General features: G+C 43.2%; 3 non-coding genes and 1 pseudogene across 3 annotated transcripts; all 4 read right to left on the bottom strand.

The window, feature by feature from the left end:
* Nucleotides 1–1,001: 1,001 nt before the first annotated feature.
* Nucleotides 1,002–21,844, bottom strand: part of LOC116806891 (large ribosomal subunit protein uL22-like) — a 75,959-nt pseudogene continuing 55,116 nt past the window's right edge.
* LOC116806995 (small nucleolar RNA SNORD58) lies at nt 1,434–1,504 on the bottom strand. The gene has a single exon (XR_004366036.1). It is a non-coding gene; the product is annotated as a small nucleolar RNA SNORD58 (small nucleolar RNA).
* LOC116806996 (small nucleolar RNA SNORD58) lies at nt 1,999–2,068 on the bottom strand. The gene has a single exon (XR_004366037.1). It is a non-coding gene; the product is annotated as a small nucleolar RNA SNORD58 (small nucleolar RNA).
* Nucleotides 4,848–4,916, bottom strand: LOC116806997 (small nucleolar RNA SNORD58). The gene has a single exon (XR_004366038.1). It is a non-coding gene; the product is annotated as a small nucleolar RNA SNORD58 (small nucleolar RNA).

The raw sequence follows: 21,844 nt of genomic DNA, 5'->3' as shown, positions 1-21,844 counted from the left end.
CTGCCAGAACTTCCTAGATACAAAATTTACAGCAATATCTTGTGAATTCGTCCACCAGCTAAAGAACGTGGCTGGAGGAACACCCCAGGCTGGCCTTCTGAGCCAACTGTACGTGTCTCTGCAGCCAGTTTGTGTGAAGATTTCACACCAAAAAAATAAGTCGTACCTCTGCCAGATGCAAAAGCAAGCCATTGGAAGTATAACATCTGTCCTAATAGAGTGAAATACCGTTCACAACTTTATTCTGTGATTCTGTGATGCTCTGTTCCTTGGTTAGCAAGGGGGAAAAAAACAGAAAAAAAACCAAACAACAACAAAAAAAAACAGCAAAAAAACCCACGGCGGCGTTTCCCCCTCCCACTGAAATAAAGGAGGGAGCAGAAATATTTTTCCGAATCGGTGAAGTTCCACTCAAACACGCGTTGAAACCTAGGAGCTCCACACCTTAACATGGGCTATCACATATCGGGGTTCACTCCGTCCGCTCCCGGTTAACGGAGCCGCTCCGGCCCCATAGAAGGGCAGCCCCCAGCCGAGCTAAAGAAGCGGCAGATTACGAAAGGACCCTGGGGGAGCCAGCCCCAGTCCCATCGAAGGCCGCTCCACACTCACCTCCGTCGGCACCAATCCAGCGCTTCTACCGACAGCCGCAACTTCTTCTACCACACCGGAAGTAATCCCCACGCTTCCGACTCACTCGCGGCCAATAGGAGAAGGTGGCGTTCGCGTCATGTGGCCGACGCCCCGCCCCCAGGAGCCGCATTAGCGCCCGGCGGTGGACGCCAGCCACCATCAGGCGCCCCGAACGGGCCAGGACAGTGGGGCAAGGAAAATGAATGCCTGCACGTGTTCCAAATTATCTCGCTTTATATATGAATAATAGCGGTAAGTCAACAGCATCCCCAGCGTTGCAACAACAAGCATCCCGACTACCGTGGTCACTGCCTGTGGCTGTCCCACAGCAACACCCCGCTGAAGATAAAGCAGAGAAACACACAGGATAAATCGAAACTTTCTCATTTTATTTATGTACATCTGGCAGAGCAGATTTAATCCTGACCATTAGCTTTTGCTTCTTCAGCTTCTTCTGGGATATCTGAAAAACAAATACAGAAATGAGAAAATGGCAAAATGACAAAACACCTTCTCAAAACATGTTACAAATAAATTTACAGTTATCTTTTGAAGGTACTAAGAACTGTTAGAAATTTGTTTACATGTTTACAAAATGATCCACTGATTGTACTTGTACGTACTTAAGTGTCTCTACAAGTACTACATTGTTTACAGACTCACAATTTAAATTTTATTGCAGCACATCCCAGTTTCACACACATGGACTGAGGAAGGGAAGAACAAACTCCCTGTACAATATAAAACCTTGAAAACCATTTTCTGAAGTTATCAATGTGGTGTTCACAATAAATATTGAGGTTGCTCAGAAAGAATTTATTAGGTTTTTCATAGGTATTCCAAAGGTGTCCTAAGATAGTCATCACAGCAACCCTTCTGCCTGAAAAATTCCAAGTATCAACACTCAGCTCTCCTGCTGCTGACATTAAAGAGGACTTAAGGGTATGATGCTCTACCTTTTTCTTTTGAGCAACTTCCTCCTCTGGCTTGGGAATGATCTGCTCCTTCTCAGTGAGGATCATCTCGATGTGGCAGGGGGAGCTCATGTAGGGGTTGATCCTACCATGTGCTCTGTAGGTGCGTCGGCACATTTTGGGAGCCTTATTGATCTGGATGTGCTCAATGACTAGAGAATCCACATCAAGACCCTAGCAGGGAGAGGAATAAAACTTGTGACTTGTTTTTTATCTTCAAATAAATAGTCTCCACAACAAAATTGTGAATAATCATCCCCCCCCCAGACACATACCACTGCTGGAAAACGAAACAGCCAAATTTTGCAGTGTCACAGAACTGAGCAAGCTCCAAAGACAGAAAAACAGAGATCTCCCCTCTACACATCACAATCAATTTAAAATTACACCAATGGCTCAGAAAGAGACAATTATTATTTCATGGTTACTCCAAAGGTGCCCTAAGACAGTCACCACTGCCATCAAAATTACTAAATTAAGCACTAAGTATATTACAAAAATACAAACTGACCAAAAGTTCACATTTTGCTTTGTTTTGTAGTTTTTAGGAGACCTAAACACCACTTAAACAGTTGATAACCACATGCAAACTATCTCCCTGTGAAAAATTATTACTCCCATTTTAACTTGAACAACACACAGACTAATTCAAACAAAGAGTACACCAACACCTTGATACAATTCAGTTTTATTGACAAAGCAGGCCTTACCTTATTGTAGCAGACCCCCACCGTGGGGAATAACTTGCATTGATTCCATGTTTGCAGAAGGCTAAACAAAAGCTTTATTAAGCTATACTATATTACACTATACTAAAACTATACTACTACTACACTAAAAAAAAAAAATGTGACCCTTACAGACAGTCCTGACACAGCGTGGCTCCAATTGGTCAAATGAAATCAAAACACCATCACCAGAGTCCAATTAAGAAATCCCTCTTTGGTAAACAATCTCCATAACACATGCCACATGTGCCAAACAACAGATGCAGCAAATGAAGAATTGTTTTTCTTCTTTTTCTGAGCTTTCTCACAGCCTTCCCCAGGATTTTCCTGGGAAAGTCTATGTCTCTCTCTGTTCAAAGGATATGTGAATACCACATTACCTGGCCTTCCATGTCAGAGACACCCAGTTCAGGAGTGCTGACGCACAGCATGACATGAACACTTTGCATTCAGTAATACTGACACAGCCTACCTTGAGCTCAGCATTGCTCTCTGCATTTTTGAACATGTGCAGCAAGAACTCTGCACTCTTCTTGGGCCAGCATCCCTGCATCCAGCCCCACTGCTTGGCCTGGAAGAAGACAACAATAATTCCATTTTTGTCCCAGTACAATACAATTTACCCTTCAGGCACCATTAACTTGCCATTACATCCCCTTCTATTAAGATTGCATAACAAAACAATTAAATTTGATGAATTACTTGACACTGCAAGTAGATGCAATGCTGTACTGGAATTAAAAGTAACTCTTTTCTCCCTCTTGAGCAACCTGATCTAGTGGAAGGTGTCCCTGCCCATGGCAGGGGGGCTGGAATTAGATGATCTTTAAGGTCTCTTCCAACCCAAAATATCCTATGATTCTATATTTTAATACAAAGTTATAATTAACAATGACAGACTATTCTCCATACCATCTCAAAATCATCTTTTCCTCTTAACCAGAAACAGCATCCTTCCCACATTTTCATCTTGAACCTCACCTGGGTGCATCTACCGACTCCTCCGTTGTAGCACCAGAAGGGAACACATTACTTCTTCAAGGTGACGTCCTTTAAGTACTTGGTGGCCTTGCAGATGTGCATGCCCTTGATGGCCTGGGCAGTCTCTCGAGTGTTCTAGCAATACAGAGCACAGTGAAGTTGTTAACACATCTGTTCAAGTTACAATGTGAGCAAAATCACTCCTCTGTCCTGGATTCTATTCTTTTTGCTACAAACTCAATTTAAAGGAAGCACTCACACACATAAAAAAGCCCCACACCTAAATTAAAAATGAAAAATAATTAAGAACACTATTTTTTTTTGGTACCTACTTTTCTAACCCTTGGTGTGACTGCCATTACTGAATTTGCAGCTCTAACACATCTTTATTGTTTTTTACCTAACACCTAGATCTTTCCAACCAACAAAAAAATTTGAGTAGCTATACTTTTCATAGCTCCTCCTTGGTCACTAAACCAAAGAAGCAGGAGCCTGAAGGATAAATTCCTACTAAAATGTCAAATATGGCACCTCAGAGGAAGTGATGAGAACACAAGATTGTTTCTGTCTCTGTAAGTGAATTATAAAGGAGAGAAAAGAAAGAAAAATTGAAGCTAAAGTATTAGTGCTTAAGACATTAAATGCAGGTCAGAGAGTAACTATAATCCTACCTGATCATAGTAAAAATGAAAATCAAGATAACTGAAATCTGTTTTCACATGAATTATGTACCACTGTGGAGCAGAAAAAGCATCTGCTCAGCTTTGGTTTCATGGTTAACTCAAACATGTCCTGGATTTACTGCGACACCTAAACCTTTTCCGGAGGGACCTATGCACTCATGCCAAACACCGCATGCCTCCCCTGCCATGCTTCTTGAGCAGCAGCATAAGCAGGTGAATCCAATGTTCCTTCCAAACAACCAGAAAGGCAGACAAATGAAACAAATGTCACATCTCACTCTAGCCCCATTCCTTCTGGTAAAGTCACTGTAACTGTTTTCCTAGCGTATTTTATTATCTGTATTAGAGAGAAAACTCTTTAGGACATGTTATTTTTGATCCTGTAGATGAAAACCATTACAGGCAGCTAAAGCAAACATAGGCCATAACCTACACTACCACCCTTAAGTAACCATGTAATGACACAGATTAAGAAACCCTTCCTACAAAAAATGCTCAACAAAATATAACAAAACCAAACCAAAACCAAATGAAATTGCATTTCTTACTATGCACACACTGCCTACCTTGAAATGCACTCGCAGGTTGGATCCCCGTGATTTGCATGCTGCAGGAGGAAAAAAAAAGATGAACTTTTGGAATTAAAATCTCAATGACTTTGGTCAAGTTCTACTTGAACATTCACGAAAGCAACTCACATTTCGTGGGATTGTCTGGATCCAGAGAGTAGCGCACCATTTTTGGATCTCAACTGCAGAAAAAGCAATTAAAACTCCCATATTAAAGCTTCTAACAGTAATAAGCAGAACCTGAATTGTTCACCTTACTGCTGATAACTAACTACAGGAGCTGCTCAGAAATTACACTGTCGTTTCACAATTAAATCCAAAGGTGTCCTGAAAAAGTCATCACCACTGCCATAGCCCCTCCCTAGGACCTGCTTCCACCTCACACCAGCCAGCTACCCCCAAGCTCGCCATCTCCAACCCCAACCCGTCCTCCCCCGTGCCAGCCCTGCAAATACCGAGACCTCAAGCCCTCGCCCCCTCATCGCCTCCCCAGGGTGCCCTGATCAGGATGGGGGCGGATTGAGACGGCTCACTGACGGCCGTAACTCCTCACCTCCTGACAGCGGCAGGGAAGAGGAAATGTAGGAGGCGTCGGGAGCATCTAGAACTGCCCGCTCTCGCGAGAGTCCTGGCGAAACTTCGTCCAGGGAGCACTGCGGAGGTACCGCGCTGCGCTGCGCCGTGCAGAGCGAAGGGAGTCGGAAGGGCCGTCGGTAAAGGCGTGGCGACTGGAGGGGTGAGGGACCGGTCACGACGGCATATGCCCATGTACGAGCCCGAGGTGTGGAAGTAAAACATGCGTGCGCATTGTTATGAACGAGCACAATAGGCTTTCTAATCCAATTAAAAAGATTTATTAATGGTAGGAAACGAAAGCAAATCAGCGCACTGGGCAGCAGTTATTCTAACTACCGCATTTTCGTGCCCCATTCCCCCCCAACTTATTGGGTCTTCTCCTCCGGAAGTGTGACGTTCTGGTGTCTTTTCTGCGCAGGTGCACTCTGTTGCTAGGTGGTCGTTTTCTGCCTTTTGGTGGTCGTGGGATGAAGGCCAGTAGTCTTCCTCAGGGCTGTTCCTGTGATCTGGGAATTCTCTCAAAACAAGAAATGTTATCTCTAGGCACGTTTACTCGCATTCCACAAGATTACGGAACTGTCCTTGAAGATATTCGCTTAGGTGCTTTGATGCCTAACTACCTCTACTCCCTAATTTAGTTTTAACTCCCTAAAGCAGTGTGTAACGAAGTTGTCCTTGAGAGATATTCTGGAATGCTTGGCAAAATGAGAACATGTTCAGACAAGTGAAAACTCTAAGTGAGGATTCTATTTTATAGATGTGAAAACTCTATATTATGAACAAAAAGGCCTTATTTTCCTAACATTCAGACAAGTGAAAACTCTAAGTGAAGATTCTATTCTATAGATGTGAAAACTCTATATTATGAACAAAAAGGCCTTATTTTCCTAACATTCAGACAAGTGAAAACTCTAAGTGAAGATTCTATTCTATAGATGTGAAAACTCTATATTATGAACAAAAAGGCCTTATTTTCTTAACACGCATGAGCCAGCGTCCTCGTGTCTGCGCGCGGTTCACACGGTCTGTTCACTCTCAGTTCAAGGTCACTGTTGTTTGCAGACCAGAAATCAGCTAAAACCAGACTCAGGAGCAAGGCCAAGGGCTGCAACTAGATGGCAGCTTAAGGTGAGAATATAGAAGCACATCATTTAGCAGATATCCAGGAGACGAGACCAAAGAGATTCATGTTTATAAATCAAAACTGGTATTTATTGCACCAGTATAAAACAAATTTAAATGACTTGTTAAAGTAAAAAGTTTTGTTGGTTTTTTTTTTCCATTTTAGGCAGCGTTTGCAATTAGAACTGCTTGGGAAATCTGACAAAGCAGTGATTCAATAAAACCAGAGCGTTTCCTGAAAGTGGAACCCAGCTCCAGAAAAAGGCTCATAATGAAAAGTTTGACAGAGTGGAAAGAAAAAAGGAAATGACTTCCCAAGCAGCCAGTAGTCCAGGCACCTCCCTGGCACGAGAGTCTGGGTTCAACTCTTTGTTTAGAAATATGCCTTACTGTTTGTATAAATGCTCTGAGCAGGAGACTATTTTTGAATCTCTTGTTTAGGGCTAAAATCTCCCATATCTCTGAAGCTAGGATTTCACTCAGATGGAAAGAAGAAAATATTTGAACTATGACAAATAAGGCTGGAAACTGTAGAGCTCTAATTGTGGCTGCAGCTCTCTGTTTATCTGACTTAAAATGTGCCTTTGCTTTCAAGGGAAAGCTTTCTACAAATTACATGTACTGCCAGTGGAGGAAACAGACCTTTTCATGGGAAGCACCTTCACATGCAGCTTCTTGTTAGCAGCAGATCACAGAAACAAAAAACCATTCAGAGAAAGCTGGAAGAGAGGTGTGAAACATATATAGTTGACAGAAAGTGGGAATTATTACCTGGTCATTGTTTTCATCAATCAAGTCCAAAGCAAATGGCACATTTTTTGTTATTTAATTTTGCTCCCAGGACACATGGAACTGTTTACACTCAGCTGCTGAGGGCTTGCAGTGGTGGAAGTGTAAAGGTAGGAGCTTCTGCTGATGGTGTCAGGAAATGAGATGCATGTTTTCAGCTTTGTTGGGAGGTTAACAAGTGCTCTCAGAGGCAGCCTAGCACATATCTGGTGCTGAGATGAGGTCTGAGGCAGCTGAGCATTCACCCTTCTTGAGCATTCGGCCTTCTTGAGATTTACCCAGATTATTCCCCTAGTGCACCAGCTGCCTTGGATATGTAGCTTGTATGAGCTGACTAGAAAAGAACTTTTGTATCCTAAGCAGAAAATATAGGCATGTAAATCCAAAATCATGTTCCTGAAAACTGCGTAGGAGGTAGCCACCTCCTAATCCTACTGTACTGTGCATGCCCAGGAAGACCTCAGTCTTTTAGCAGACATTGAATGCAAAGATCCAACACTGTTCAGACCTGAACTGTTCCTCTACTTTGTGTTCTTGAAGCTTCTGCCTGTAGCATCCTTCTGTGAAGGGCTCATCACAAGGGTGGTGCTGTCTTGAGTTTTGCCTTTTTTTTTCTTTTATATATTCTCTGTATTCTTTACACATATATTTGTTGCTCTGTAGCCTATTAATGTAACTTAGCTTCAGTATTTTCCTAGGCAGAAAGAGAAAACTAATTCCAGGATCCCTATGCTATCTTATTTCTCCTTAGACACCAAGGTTGAGACCAGCTCTTCAAGACATACTTTTTTATAAACAGAGTTTAGTCCTCATCTGAAGGGGGAGGATTTAGAAGGTGCTAGAGCTGGGGGGCATGATTTCACTGAGTGTGCTTCTAATTGGGGACTCTTTTCAGAAGCTAATTTGCAAAATCTATAAAAATTGTACATGTATTATGTGGGGTATGCATCTTCGGCATTTTCCACCAGACAAATTGTGCACCTAAGGATCCTAATATAAAGGTAACCCCCTTTTATCACCCTGTTATGGGTAATAAACATAATTCGCACCATTCCTTGTATGGAATTTATAATGTTAAGTACTTGTTAGATTATACCTCATTTGTACTAGCCTCCCCCCCTCCCACCTTCTCCCCTCTGAGACCGGCTGTATGTTGGAAACTAATTTACAAGTAAGAAGATACGGCTCACCAGGAGATGGGCCATGTCTGGAAAGCTGCGGGAGACCCCAGGTGCAGATCATCGCGTAAACGACCTGATATGGATATCTTGGAAATACCCAGACAGTTACATGTGAATGAAGCGTTCCGTAAATTTCATCACAGGATTCAACAACTCCAGACACTGAATTATTCTCCCTCATCTCCAAAACAGAAAATCTTATTAACATATGGACTCTAAATAGAAGAAAGGACTGATTGCAAAAATCTTGGCCTCAGGCGGAATTTTCCCTATAAAACCCGTTTGTGCCAGGATGGAGGTGTGGGCATGGAGGAAAACCTCTGATGAGGCTGACTCCTTGTTGCACACCCAGGGCTGACCCCGAGCTCGGCATTGGTTTTTTTTCCTGTGGCTGGCTAGATAGAATTTGACCGCAAATAAAACTGTTTTGTTTTTTTAATTTGGCTGAATACCTTTTCATTTATAACAAACTTGGTGACCCCTTACGTGATCTGGTTTGGGGGTATCCAGGGAGTTCCCTATCCTGGATCCGGGCGGCGCCCTGCTGATTTCAGCAGCCGGACAGGACTGCGGGACTCCACGGAACCAACCAGATTCCGAAAACAGCCGAAAAGCCACATTAAGGAAAGGGTATAAATGGGACCAGAGCTCTCGGAATTCGGAGCTAAATCTCCAAGGCTGCAGCAATTTTTCACTCGTAACATTGACGTGCACTAAGAATCCACGCGGGAAAAGGAGCCGTGAGTACTGCGTGGTTGGGTGGCGCGTGGGTGGGTGTGTGTTTGAGTGAGACATGACATAGTCACGGTGCGAGTGAGGACCCCAAAAACCGCAGTTCCACTAGCCCGAGAAGGAGGTGGTCGGCTACGGGGGAAGTGAAAGGACTCGAGTGTACTCACAACACGCATACGACCTGAAACTCTGGGAGTTTACAGGGATCCACTCACAGACGGGTCGGGGGAGGGAAGGTACATTCTCGTGGACTCGAGAAATTGGTAAACCTCACCGACTCTGGGCTCGGGGAGCCCAGGAAAACAGGTAAAAGAGAGCTCATTCATTTTCCAGCCGAAAAACCCACAGACTGGTTCGCTGTGTGGTTATTTAGGTTGGCAAGGTTTGGTTGGAGAGGCCGGTTTAAACACTTAGTAAACTCAGTCTGGGATAGGACTGAAATACACATTTTAGCACGCGGGTAACTGACTTCTCGGAACAACTTGTGGACACTGACTTGTAACACGGTAAGGAATTTTTTTTAATATGGGACAGAAAACCAGTAAAGTGCGGGGGGGACCACGAAGGGAAAATCCTAAGCCGGGAAAGGGTGAACTCCTAAAAACAAGAAAAGGTAAGCATTCAAAAATAAGGGAGGGAAAAAAGGACGAATTCCCTGAGATTCTGAGGGAAAGTCCCCTGGGCTGGATGTTAGAACACTGGGAGGACTGTTCTGTTAGACGGAAAAGGTCCAAAGAAAAAATGATACACTATCGTGTAGACGTATGGGGAAATATGGAAATTGGAAAATTCTAATACTGGCCCGTCTTTGGTACCTTCGAGAGTAAGCTCTGCCAAGCACTTTCGGATCACTTGTACGAGGAAGAGGAATGGGACGATGAGGAATTAGACTATGCCAGGCTATGGGAATATGCCAGCACGCGGATGTTTCCTATTAAAACCTCTGGCAGCAAGGTAAGCTCGGAAAAAACTTGGGAACCCCTAGAAAACCTGCCCCCCCCATACCAGGTTCCCCCAAGTTCAAGCACTGGTCCCGGCAGTCCCCCCATCAGCCCCCCCCGGCTCAGCCTGCACCACCACCTAATACACAAGTCTCTGATGCAGGCACTCTGGGACCATCTCAGCCCCCACCCCCCCCTCTCCACACAGCATGGGGAGACACACACACACACATACCACACCGGGAAAATGCATCTCCTCCTGCCAGTAGAACTCGGCAAAAAACAAGGAAACAAAACACGGGGGATAGCGATGATGAAAGGGACAGACCTAATCTATACCCTTTAAGGGAGGTCCCTATGGCTCCCAGAATAATCGGGTTTGTAAATGTTCCCATTAACACGGGGGATGTAAGGGCTTTAAAAAGAAAATAGGAAAATTGATGGATGATCCGTTGGGGGTGGCAAAAAGGCTGGACGAATTTTTGGGAAATAGTATATATTCATATGATGATATCTCGGCTATATAAGGATCCTTGTTTAATGCTGAAGAACGAGATATGATAAGGCAGGCTGCCATCAAGGACTGGGAATTCATGAACCCCCAGGGTGGGAGCGGGGCAGAAAAGTGGCCAGAACAAAGACCATCATGGAATGCTCAGGTGGAAGCAGACCGGGCAAAAATGATCAGACTAAGGAACATGGTAATACAAGGTATTCGGGAAGCGGTCCAAAAGGGACAAAATATTAGTAAGGCATTGGGGGAATGCCAGGGGAAAAATGAAACTCCTACCAAGTGGCTGGAGAGGCTCAGGAAAAGTCTTCAAATGTATTCCGGTACCGACCCTGAATCCCCTGTGGGGGTGGTCCTTTTAAAAACACAATTCGTTGCTAAATCATGGGAGGACATTTGAAGGAAGTTAGAAAAATTACATAATTGGCAAGAGAAGAGCTTACAGGAACTATTGAGAGAAGCACAAAAGGTATATATGAGGAGGGATGAGGAGAAAAAAAAAACGCAGGCCAGGGTGTTAGCAGCAGCAGTAAGGGAAGCACAAGCACAAACGTCTGCGACATCAGCTCCAGCCCGGGGGCCCCAGGGAAAGCCGGCACACACCCAAAAGACAAACAAACAGGTAAGTGCCCCTGAATGTTTTTACTGTAAAAAGAAAGGACACCTCAAGAGGGATTGTAAGAAATGAATAAAGGATGAAAAGTGTGGGAATCCAGGGCTTCCCTCTGTCTGCCCTGGATTGCCTGGTACCCTGTCAGGGGGTGAGAAACCCCCCTGTACAGAGCCCTGAGAGACACTGTCTGTTATCTCTGTCCATGGAAAAGAGTTTTCAATCTTACAGGATGAATTACAAGCGCGGAGTGTTTGATATAAGTAATAATTAAGTGTGGCACGGGTGCAAAAGTTAAATTTTAGGTTTCTAGATTAGGGGTTCAGAGGGGACAAGATGGAGGAAATTGGGCTTGTCTTGTCCTTTTCCTCCTTCTTTATGCCCTCCATGTTTCACTGTAGTGTTGGCATTTTTCTATTGGTTTAGGCTGGGGACACACTGTTTAACGTAGATTGTTGCCTTCAGGGGAGGCAACGTGCGACCTGGTTTCAAGGCGACAGCACGGCAGCCCGGCCTCGTCCGGGCTACTCGGACTAACGACACACGCTAACACCAATGTGGTGGACGGTCGAAAGCGTTGATTATCTTATCTCATGGGTTTAAATAGTCTTGGGGGACTTTGCTACGTCAGAGGGGGGTTGTAGGGTCCCTAGGGTTAGTCGGGAGTGGAAAACTACTGGGTTAGGTGTGGTTACATGTTCTGGGGGTAATAGTTAACGTGAAGCAGGGAGAAAGGGGGAAGGGTCTTTCTTTCCGTCACATCCCGAGATCTTCCGCTCGCCTGTCCCTATCTACCACAGTAGATGACAGATATTGGCGCATTATTGTAAATATAGCACACGTAGTTTCTGGTATATAATGTTTGTAACATCCCACTGGGGGAAGAGCCCTGCACGCTGCCCTGCTGGACAGACCTGCGGCAGGGCAGCAGAACATGTTATAGATAAGCAAGAATAAACAACCTTGAAAACCAGCACAGATGAATTATGGCTTCTTCTTTGGCAACGGGGCAGAAAGACAGAGATTTTATACAATCTTGGAATCATCAATACCCACAGATTCCGACAAATGGTGTCCCTGGGTGGGCTTCAGCAAGAAGAACAGGAAGTAACATCAAACAACCTCCAGCCTTCATCAGCAGAGAAAAAAAAAAGGGGAGAAGAACAGAGCACACACACTCTGCAAATTCCAAGAAGAGAGGGAGCGGAAAGCTCAAGATAAGAACCTGACCTTCATCAAGACAGTTCGTCTGGAGGACAGCCAGGAGGAGGAAAACCAGAAGTGTGCCTGGGATTTCTCGCCTGTGACCTGCTGGACAGTGAACAGTGCCATCTCCGGACTGACCTCATGCTCACTCAGCTTTTGGTGAGAATGGTTGAAATTAAGAACATGGGGAAGGGATGCTCCCAAGGACAGACAAAAATTTTTTAAGCCCTACAGGGCAAGACTTCTACCCATCCGGTAGAGATATTCTCAAATGAGATGAAAGCTTTGTTATTGTGGGTGCAGTATAATCACCCACACACAGATGCACATCTTTTGTTTGAGTTAAATTTTTGGCAAGGGATCAATAAGCAACTGTATTACCGAGCCACAGAAAAAAAAAAAGATAAGACTGCCGCAAAACTTTTGCCTTCAGCAAGGACAATGGAGTCACCTTCACAACGCGGCATTTTAGACTAAACAGCAAAGGCTCCTATGGGAGCACAAAGAGAAAAATGGCCCAGCCAGCAGCTTGGGGCAATTTTCCTCACCAGGGGAAGCAGGATTGCCTCCCGAGGAGGATCAGGGGGATGGTGTCTCATCATGCCCTGCGTCTCCGGTTTCTCACTGTTCCTCAGACTCCCTTGAACCTCAATTCCTAAGCTCCCTCAGATGCAGAAACTCCCCAGACAGTGAGAGATACGCCAGGCACAGCCGCAGCCTTTGGTGGGGGAAGGGACTGGCAACTGCCCGAGTCCAAACCCACAGTGGGGGGACAGCGGCCCCGGCAGCTCCGGGGGGAAGAGTGCAGACGTGAGTGCAGAGCAGACTGTGCGGCGGCCGCAAGGGGAGACCCGAGCGGCACAGGGCCGGGCAGGATGTGGCGTGGGGCTGCGGCAGCGCGGAACGCGGCGAGCGCGCTGATGACGTAAGCAGAGCGCCGAATCACGCTGGGCTCCGGCAGTGGCTGCAGGGACCGCGCGGGACGACCCAGAGCGAGACCGGGGCGGCGCCAGGCCCGACAGAGAGAATGGGGGAAGGCGTTCCCGAGGGGCGGCCGCGCGGAGCCGGTGTAGGCGGGGCGCGGTCGTAGCGGTGGTCCTTCCCTTGTTCCCATGGCGACACAGACAGAGAGGGTTAACCCAGGCTCCACATGTGTTTGCGAGAGTTAAAGCGAACGCCAAGTGGCTGAGAATGTGGGTGCTGGATTTGGAGAGGCGGATTGCAGGCGCGGGTTTGGTACAGCTGACAGCAGGTGTGAGCAGGGAGGGCGAGCAAGAAAGAGGCGCAGCCATCCTAACGCAGGCAGAAGCGGGGTTTGACTGTGCCAGAAGTGCTCCCCGGTGCTCTCATGCCGGTGCAGATGGGGGCTGAGCAGAGCCAGTTGCAGGGATTTCCTTGATCACCTCTTCTCCACAGCAGGTGCGAGCAACGCACCGCCCATTTCCTTTCATCAGCGGCGGCAAACAACAAAATCACAACAGCCACAGCAAACAACTTTTAACAAGCAGCAAATATCCTGCAGCAATGCGAGGGATGGGACTCCAGCAGTCACCCCAAAATGAAATTCAATCAGTCGGTCGCCTTTTGAAACCAGTGCAACACAAGGCCTTTTCCAAACCTCCCCAATGTTTCTAAACACTAACCCCAGATTTTTCAGTTAGGTCACAGAATTGATCATCAGACACGCCCAGCCGGTGTGATCATAAGTAATGATTGTGGAACACAATGTAAAAAAGAGATACCTTATCATAATGAAAATTGAAATAGAGAATAAATAGCATGAAACCTTAGTAATTTATTGTATTAAGGTTTAAGTTAGGTTGCATTTTAACGTTCTATTAATGACAGAATTGATTTTTATATAGTTGGTTTGAGTTTAAGTTAAATATTGTTTAATTAGAGTATATCACTTTAAGTTTATTTTACGTTTGGGCCCTGAAGAAGTTGAGTTTATAGAGGTTTAATTGATAATGGATTTATATATTATTAACTTGATACATATGGACTTCATAAAGTTAATATAATTTAGGGATTCTTTACAAAGATTTTTATGTATTGAGTTTAAGTACTGTTTGATTCAAAAATTATTTTAAGTTTTTCAAAGGCCAAGTTTATTTAGCTAACAAAGTTTAGGTTTTTTTTCTTTAAGGATGAGAAGGTTTTGACTGAAAGAGTTCATGAAATAATAATGAATGTTGATTTAAGGAGAAGACACAATTTATTGGATCCTTGGTTTTGTTTTAGTCTTTTCTGTTTTATTATACGTTTATCAGTATATAAGAGTTATAAAGGAATTCATAGTGAGTTTTCTGAGATTGATTTCATTGTTTAATAATCAGTTTCATAGTCTGTTATTTCTTTGTATAATGATACAAAGAGTGCTTGTTTTCAAATATTTTATTTTAAACTATTAAGGTGTTTTATGTTATTGTTAAGAAATTTTATCATGTTATCAAGTGAAGATTTGTGCTTTGTATTTTCATAGTGAATTTTCATATGTTTTATTGTTGTTTGTGTAATCTTATCCAGGTTACATGCCAGTTCTGAAGTCTCATTTTGGATTTTAACTATATTGTGCATTTTTCTAGGTGAACTTTCTGATTTGATTTTATATCTCTTGTGAGTGGAATCATTGCATTTCTATTTTTTATCATTCTCAAATGTTTTTCAGAAGATCTCAGAGAGAGGTGCCTGAAGCATTCTGACAGCATTTTGTCATTGTTAATCTTATGATTTCTCCAATTGACATACTTTTCCTTCAAAAGAGTTTCAAGAAAAATGAATCCTTGTGTCATTTGATCAGTCTATCAGTTTGAACTTCAAGTGTTTATTTTATATGAAAATGTTATAATAGGTTGTTATATTTTAAATATCATATATGTATTGTTGGTATAAGCTTTGTTTTATATAATATGTTAGGGGACATCACTCCAGTTTAAAGTTTGAGTCTTGGCCAGGCCCTGATTTTAACTTGGACAGATGAGTTTGCCAGCAAAATCCAGAGGTTTCTGCACAAAAATTAATGATATGCCGGTCATTTTGACCCACCAATTTGATCCTACAAATGTGGCAGCTGACACAGCTTTGAGGTGAAACTTGCCAGCCTTGCCCGGGAAAGGATGCCGAGGGTTTTCACTGAAAACAAATGTTTCAGCTGTTTGCAGACTCTGAACTGCTGGCACAATGTTTCTAATGATCATGCTTTTTTCAATTTTATATATGCTATTTAGAATATCTTTCTTTTGAACTTTCTTGAATTGTTATCGATTTTGATAAGTTTTATGCATTTTATCATTGAGGTATTTTGTCTTATTCTATATTATGTTTTATGTTTCAACTTTCCTGTTTCAAAAGAGAAGAAGAGAAAGAAAGAAAAAAGGAAAAAGAAAAAAGAAAAGGAGCGAAGAAGTGCCTGAAATAAGGCTGGAATGAGGATGAAGATTTTGTATATTTTAATCTCTTGAAATAATTCTTTTCCAAACCTGATTTTGCTGATCATTGAGAAAAATATGAAGAGAGTGCCAGACACTGGACAGATCGAATTGAAAAAAAAAAAATCATTCAAATTAATAACTTTGAGCAAGGATTTTGTTAATGTTTTCACAGAAGTTGAAAGTGGGTTTTTTTAGTTTGCAGACCCTCAAAAACAATTCTTACAGATTTAGAGATGAAAGCTCAGATCATTATTGTGGCAAAGACCAGATTGCTGACAATGTCAGGCAAAGATTTCTTAATCATTCATTTACATTTAAAGAAGAAATATTTTGAGTGGACAATCCAAAGTCACAAGATTTTTCAATCACGTTGTTAGGGCATTCAGAAGTTTTCACAGTTCATTTTCCATCTCACAGAATGTTAAATGTAAAAATAAGTTTTACAGAAAAACCAAAAATAAGCCAGGAATCAGTGGAAGGAATGACAGTATTCACTGATGGTTTGGGGAAAACTCAAAAATCAGTGGTCACATGAAAAAATCAAAAACCAGGGAAATGGGAATCAGATATCAAAATGATACAAGGTTCACCACAAGTTGTAAAATTGGTAGCAGTAGTCAGGGTTTTTCAGTTATTTCAGGAACCCTCAATCTGATCACAGATTCAGCGTATGTTGCAAATGTGGTCAAACAATTAGAGGAATCACTTTTAAAACATACGGACAATGAAATTTTATATTCATATCTATTATGCATGAAAATAATCCTAGAAAAACAGAAAACATTAATAAACACATCTGAGTGCATTCTTCACTTCTGGGGTTTTTAGTAAAAGAGAATGCTCATGTAGATAGACTCACAATGCCCATCTTACAGACATTGCAAGACATTTTTGAGCAAGCAAAATTGAGCCATGCATTTTTTCACAAAAATGCACAGGCATTGATGGAAACCTTTCACCTTTCTGAAAGCCAGACAAAGGAAATCTGCTTGCCAGAGTGCCAGTTTTTGCAGTCTCCTGTATTTACAAGAGTGGTCAATCCGAGAGGTTTGTAAAAGCCTTCAGCTGTGGCAAGCTGATGCCACAAAATATGCATCCTTTGGGAGGCTCGAAAACATTTATATCTCAGCTGACACATTTTTAGGGGCAATTTTTGCATCGTGACATACAGGGCAAACCACAGAACATGCCTGCAGACAATTTTTACAAGCATTTGCATCATTAGGAGTACAACAAGAAATAAAAACAGATAATGGTCAAATTTACACAGGCAAGGTGCTTGACAAATTTCTGAAAAAATGGAGAGTCAAACATATTTTTGGTATTCTTCATTCTCCCTCTGGTCAAGCAAGCAGTGAAAGAATGCATCACATCCTGAAATCCACTTGGATAAACAGAAAAGAGGGGAGGCAGGGTTGAAAAAATGTGTTGAATTTTTGCAAGGTTGAACAAATGTGTTGAATTTTTAAAATGGTGTTTTCTCAGAGCCCACGCCACCAATTGTCAGATATTTTACAAACAGCCCACAGGAAAAACTAAAGGGAAATCCTTTCATTTTGATCAGAAACCTAGAGTCAGGACAGATTGAATGTCCATTTACATTAATAACTTGGGGCAAGGGTTTTGCTTGTGTTTCTATAGGACGAGGACTGAAGTGAATGCCAGCAAGGCACATGAAACCTTATCGGGCGCAGACGCCAGTGGACGTGGACCCGAGAAGCAGAGAGGCAAGCACGCTGACAGAGGCAGACAGCGATGCTGCAGACGTCTCGTCGGACCACGATTGATCACCCAGAGACTTGGATTTTTTTCTGGGAAATCAAGTGTTGTTTGGGTGTTGCTGCATTGCGGGGTTTCTCACAGAGGGTGGGGACATGGACATGGGGTTCAGACAGATAGTGTACATGTGCTTCATTCTTTCACCTGTTGCCTTGTGCAATGGGACAGACTTTCCCATGAGACAACCAAGGGAAAATGTGCTAGAGACTTTGGCAAAAGCAGCGGGTCTGGACAACATTTGCCTCACCCATTCAAAACCAGGGAAACCATTTTCAACATACTTGGTAGGTGTACCAGTGGAGGAATGGTCAGTCCCAGGGGACAGCCTTCCAAGGGCTCTGAAGTTTTTTTTTCAGATCCTGTGGAAGGATGGCGTGTTTGGACACAGTTCCTTCCTGTGGCTCACTTTGCACCTCTGGATTTGGACATTTTGGGTCAACAAAAATGAAATTCTGTATCAAATTCAATCCATTGGGAGTGACAGAGACAGATAATCACATGATAGATGTCACTCCGAACGATCTCTTTTATAGAGATGTATCATCCTGGTGTAATTACACCAAAAATGATGAGCAAACTATCCCTTCAAAAATCCAACCATTCTACTAAAAGAGATGTTTTTGAATTTGCAGGGACAGAATTTGGCCTGCTATCCCTGCAAAAATCAAGGGTGGTCCATGCAGCATTGAAAGATCTTTTGTTAACACACAGCATGACCTTGATAAGAGAACAAGGAGAAAAAAATCTAATGAATGAAGTGATCCAGATTGTGACAATGATAATGTTAACACCAAGAAAAAAGGCTCGGAAAAACTGAGTGGTTCTACTTTCACAGCAGGTGGCATCAAAAAGAGCCTTGGTACAGTTGGATCAAAGGCGGTTGTGGGCAGAGTAAGGATGCCCATGCTGTTTCTTTTGCATTGAATGGTCTGTTAGCTAGCAATGGGAAATGAGAACAAAGCAGCAATTGAACATCTATTGTAAACACATGGATGCATGAGTGATAAATTTGAAGAGGTATCATAAGAGAAAACACACCTGGAGAAAAAATAAATTCTAGATGGATGGTGTGTTCAATTTGTTTTACCTTTCACAGTTGAAGAAAGAGATTTTGAAAACAGTTGTATATAATTATAGGGTATTGTAATACTTCTGATGCTTGTGCTGTGCTTGCTTCAGTGCGTGAGGCAGACCATGGACCAACTTGTCAAAGAAGTGTTCTTGGTTCAAAAAGGAGAGGGAGATGTGGGAATCCAGGGCTTCCCTCTGGCTGCCCTGGAAGGCCTGGGACCCTGTCAGGGGGTCAGAAACCCCCCTGTACAGAGCCCCGAGAGACACTGTCTGTTATCTCTGTCCATGGAAAAGAGTTTTCAATCTTACTGGATGAATTACAAGCGCAGAGTGTTTGATATAAGTAATAATTAAGTGTGGCACGGGTGCAAAAGTTAAATTTTAGGTTTCTAGATTAGGGGTTCAGAGGGGACAAGATGGAGGAAATTGGGCTTGTCTTGTCCTTTTCCTCCTTCTTTATGCCATCCATGTTTCACTGTAGTGTTGGCATTTTTCTATTGGTTTAGGCTGGGGACACACTGTTTAACGTAGATGATAGATATTGGCACATTATGTTAAATATAGCAGACGTAGTTTCTGGTATATAATGTTTGTAACATCCCACTGAGGGGCAGAGCCCCGCATGCTGCCCTGCAGGACAGACCTGCGGCAGGGCAGCAGAACATGTTATAGATAAGCAAAAATAAGCAACCTTGAAAACAGCACAAACGAATTATGGCTTCTTCTTTGGCAACGGGGCAGAAAGACAGAGATTTTTATACAATCTTGGAATCATCAATACCCACAGATTCCAACATAAAAGGTCTTTAAAGAAGAATAGAGGTTTCAGGGACTTTATAATTTGGGGTCACGGACATTGAGAGAGCCCTTGATAAAATTAAAACTTGGACCCCAAAAACAGGAGCTGGTCTTTTTAGTTGATTCTGGAGCAGAAAGAACCACAGTTCAAAGACTGCCCCCTGGATGTATCAAAGGTAAGGATTTCATGACTGGGATTGGGGCTAAAGGGAAGCACTTTCAAGTCCCCGTCCTAAGGAATTTAGAAATAGAATCTGATAATAAAATCTGTGTTGGGGATGTTTTATTAGTGGAAGAAACAGAATGCAATTTATTGGGAAGGGATTTAATGGTAATACTAGGAGTAAGTATAATTGCAAAGGACTCACAACTCATGGTAAGTTTATACAACCTAACTACTGAGGATGAAAGGAAAATTGATCCCAGGGTCTGGCACATTCCGAGGGAAGCTGGAAAATTAGACATAGAACCAATTCACATTGAAATTGAGAGACCAGAAGACCCCATAAGGGTAAAACAGTATCCCAGCCCCCTAGAGGGAAGGAAGGGATTGAAACCAATAATCGAGGATTTAATAAAAAAGGGCACTTTAGAGCCCTGCATGTCAAGACATAATACACCTATATTGGCAGTCCAAAAATCAGATGGTAATTATCGGCTGGTACAAGACCTAAGAGCAGTATATCAAAGAACAAAAACCCTATTTCCCACAGTCTCTAATCCATATACTTTGCTGAACAATGTGTCCCCAGATGACAAGTGGTATAGTGTGATTGACCCAAAGGATGCCTTCTGGACTTGTCCTCTAGCTGAGGGAAGCCGTGATTATTTTGCCTTCCAATGGGAGGACCCAGACACACATAGAAAACAACAACTAAGATGGACTTCTCTCCCTCAAGGGTTTGTAGACTCACCAAATCTTTTTGGTCAGGCCCTGGAAAAGGTGCTTAGCGAATTTGGGCCAGTCCAGGGAACCAAATTATTGCAATATATAGACGACTTATTAGTGGCTGGATCTAAGGAGGACGAAGTGAGGACTGGAACTATAGCTCTGTTAAACTTCCTAGGAGGATGAGGGTTGAAAGTTTCCAAGTTTAAATTACAATTCACTGAACCTAAAGTAAAATACATGGGGCATTGGCTGACAAAGGGGAAAAAGAAACTAGACCCAGACCTGGTGGCAGGGATAATTGCATTGCCTCCTCCCCAGAAAAAAAGTGAAGTCAGGCAATTGCTGGGGCTTTTGGGCTTTTGCAGACAATGGATCGAAGGGTACAGTGAAAAAGTAAGGTTTTTATATGAAAAACTTACCACGGACAGACTTAAGTGGACTAAAAAGGATGAAGAGAGCTACAGAGGATTAAAAGAAACCCTCATGGCAGCTCCAGTATTGAGTCTCCCTGACATAAAAAGGCCATTTCAGCTCTTTGTAGATGTGAGCAAAAACACTGCCCACAGAGTTCTGACCCAGGACTGGGCAGGGGTCAAGAAACCAGCTGGATATCTATCCAAACTCCTGGAACCTGTCACCAGGGAATGGCCCACCTGCTTACAAGCAATTGTGGCAGTGGCAATATTAGTAGAAGAAGCCAAAAAGGTAACATTCGGGGCTTCATTAACCATTTACTCCCCTCACAATGTGAGAAGCATCTTGCAGCAGAAAGCTGACAAGTGGCTGACAGACGCCAGGCTTCTGAAATATGAAGCTATTTTAATCCATTCCCAGGACCTGGAGCTAAAAACTACCCCGGCACAAAATCCTGCCCAGTTCCTGTTTGGGGCAGTCCCAGGGGATCCTCCCCATGACTGTGCTGAAATGGTAGAATTACAGACCAAAATACGACCTGATTTAGAAGAAGAACTTGAGGAAGGGCAGAAATGGTTTGTAGATGGGTCTGCAAGGGTGATAGACGGAAAAAAAAAGTCGGGATATACAGTCATAGATGGGAGGACGGGAGGGGTGGTAGAATCTGGGCCCCTGAGTGCAGGGTGGTCGGCTCAGGCCTGTGAGCTGTATGCAGTATACAGAGCTTTGCTGGGACTTGAAGGGAAAAAGGGGACAATTTTAACTGATTCAGAATATGCATTTGGGGTTGTGCACACCTTCTGGAAAATCTGGGAAGAAAGAGGTCTGCTAAACACACGGGGAAAGGGATTGATTCATGAAGAAATAATTAAACAAATCCTAAAAGCCATTAGAGGGCCAGAAGCTATTGCTATAGTCCATGTAAAAGGACACCAAACCAGGATGCAATTTAGGACTCGGGGGAGCAATTTAGCAGACAAAGAGGCAAAAGGAGCTGCTTTGCTAAAGGTAAGTGCCGCAGAGATTGAAAAAGGGGACGCTCAGGAATTCCTCCCCCCCCCCCTCTGAAAAGGAGATAGAGGCTTATCGGAAGATCGGAGGACGGTTAGAAGGAGGTAAGTGGAAGATACCAGATGGGAGGGAATTGTCAAAGGAATACACTAGGAAGATTTTAAAAAGATTACACCAGCCGACACACTGGGGGGCCCGAGCTCTGGCAG

Source organism: Taeniopygia guttata, chromosome W (assembly GCF_048771995.1).
Source record: "Taeniopygia guttata chromosome W, bTaeGut7.mat, whole genome shotgun sequence".
Taxonomy (NCBI): Eukaryota; Metazoa; Chordata; class Aves; order Passeriformes; family Estrildidae; genus Taeniopygia; species Taeniopygia guttata.
Note: the sequence above shows the minus strand (reverse complement) of the source record. Positions and strands in the feature narration are given on the sequence as shown.